Genomic DNA, 2,630 nt, shown 5'->3' on the forward strand with positions numbered 1-2,630 from the left:
TTCTTTATTTTTCTTTTTTCTTTTGTGAGAGATGCGGGTGTAATCCCATAACGCAGGAAGAAAGGAAAGGAATAAAAAGAATAAAAAAAAAAGAAGCAAGTGGAGGAGGGGTTTGATGAGAGAATATATAAATATATATATATAATAATAAATATATAAATATTTATATTTAGTGAGCGTGCGGAATCCGAGGCCACATCACATTTTATTTATGGCATATTTTATTTACTTGTTGGTGTGTTGCCTCCTTCCCTTCTGATTTTTCATGTCTTTTTATTATTATGTTTTTTTTTAAATTTTTTTTAATTTATCTTTTTTTTTATTTTTATTTTTATTCTTGTTGTTTTAGTTTAGTTTTTTTCTTCGTTGTTTTGGTATGGTGTGGAGGGGAGGGAGAATTTTTTTTTTAGATTTTAGCATTTTCGTTACGATTACTCCATTCTCTTGTGTTGACCTTTCTTGTAGAAATAAAATAAAAATTTAAAATAAATAAAGAATTGATATAAATATATTTTTGTTTTGTACTTTCTTTTTTTTTGTGTGTGTGTGTCATATGTACATCTGTAAGATACGGCAATTATTATTTAATTTACACGTTCCTCCCACGGGTGATCGACCCTTTTTCATTTTTGTCTCTCTCTCTCTTCTTTATTTCCCCTTTCTTTTTTTTTGTAGTGTGACTTTTTCTTTCCTTTTTTCTCCTCTCCTCTCCTTTCTGTTTTTTTTCTTTTATAATCTTTTTTTTTGTGTGTGTGTGACTTATATTACTGTTACTATTATTATTATTATTGTTATTACTATTACCATTATTTTTAATATTGTTGTTATTATTATTATTATAGTCACTATTGTTATCATCATTATTATTGTTAACAGAGGAAGTAAGGAGAAAACGAAACGAAAAGAAATAAAAACGACGAAAAAGTAAACCGAAAGAAGAAAAATAAAAAAAAGTATATATATATATATATATATATATATATATTAAATTTTAATTTCCTGGATTTACTTCCCCCCACCCCCACACACACACGCGCCCAATTAAAAAAAAAAAGAAAAAGACAAAAGACAAAAAAGACGAGAATAATAACAGAGAAGTTTTAAGAGAAATGAGAATTGGAATAGAAAAGAAAAAGAAAAAAAGAAAGGAAGGAAGGAAAAATAAGGAAAAGGGTTATTTACACGCAAACACAAACACACGCATGCATGCATGCAAACATGCGAGCACACACCAAATATATGTACACATATTTATATGAGTCCAACAAACACGTAAATATAAATATAAAGAAAAAATTTTTTAAAAAAAATCAACAAAACAACAACAACAGCAAAGACAAAAACAAAAACAATAAGACAAAGAAAAAGAAAAAGAAGTTTAAAAGGAGGGGGTAGGGAAAAAGAAAGGGAGAGAGAGAAAGAGAAAGAGAAAGAAAGAATAATTTTTTTAAAAAAAAGAAAAAAAGATTACACACCCTCACACAGGCGCGTGTACGGACGTAAGCGTATAAACAAACAACCAAATAAAGAGGAAAGAAGAAAAAAAACAAAAGACGTATATATATTTTTATATTTATATTTATGCATTTAATGTGTTTATTGGACTCTTCGATGTGCTTCAAGGTGTGGGTGAGTGAAGGTGTTATTTACTTAAGTTTCCCTTACTTGGTATTCCTTCCTTTTCTTTCCTTTCTTGGTTTTTCTTTTTTGGACACATTCTCAATTTTTTTGTTTTTTTTTTCTCCGGGTCTTCGCCACCATTATTATATAAAATTATATGATATGATATAACTTTTTATTTTCTGTTTCTTTTTGTTTTTTTTTGTTATTTAATCACTATTTATAATTATTTTTAACTGTTAATTTATTGATTGATTGGCTTTCCCTTTCCCCCTCTTTTTTTTTTCTTGTCCTTCCTTCCTTCCTTCCTTCCTTCCTTTCTTACTTACTTTCTTTCTTCGATTCACTACTGTTTTTGTTGTTTATTGTTTCCCTTTGTTTCATATCTATTTTTCTATTACTTCTGTCTTTACCTTTCTGTTCTCCACTTTTCATTTCCCTCTTCCTCTTCCTTTTTTCTTTTTCTGTTGGTTTGAAATATAATATCTTTTCATCGCTTATTTATTTGTTTATGATTGTTCTTCTTATAATTACTTTATATATATATATTTATACAAGGGAAATGCATTACTAAAAAAAAACAAAGAAAACAAAGAAAACAACATATATAAATATATAATGAAATCAAAATATACAAAATCAAATCAGTGGTCAGGTGAAATGACGAACAATTTTTTTTTGATTTCTTCCCTTTAGAAAATGACAGCAAAAAAGAAAGGAAAAAAAGAAAAAAAAGGGACAAAAGCAAAAGGAATTAATGGAAGGAAATGTGTAGCATATATATTATATTTGAAAGCTGGCGGTAAACACGAACACCCAAATGCACACATACGCAAATGCACACAAATACATATAAATATTTGAAAAAAAAAGTTAAATATTTATGTATTTATATATATGATGAAGCAGAGAGTACCGGAGGATATAAACAATAAATGAGTAAGTGAGTGAATAAGTGTGCAGGAATTGAAGGCAAATGACGATGACATCAATATTATTATGATTATTAT

The sequence above is a fragment of the Trypanosoma equiperdum genome, assembly GCF_001457755.1.
Source record: "Trypanosoma equiperdum strain OVI genome assembly, contig: ctg_1655, whole genome shotgun sequence".
Classification (NCBI taxonomy): domain Eukaryota; phylum Euglenozoa; class Kinetoplastea; order Trypanosomatida; family Trypanosomatidae; genus Trypanosoma; species Trypanosoma equiperdum.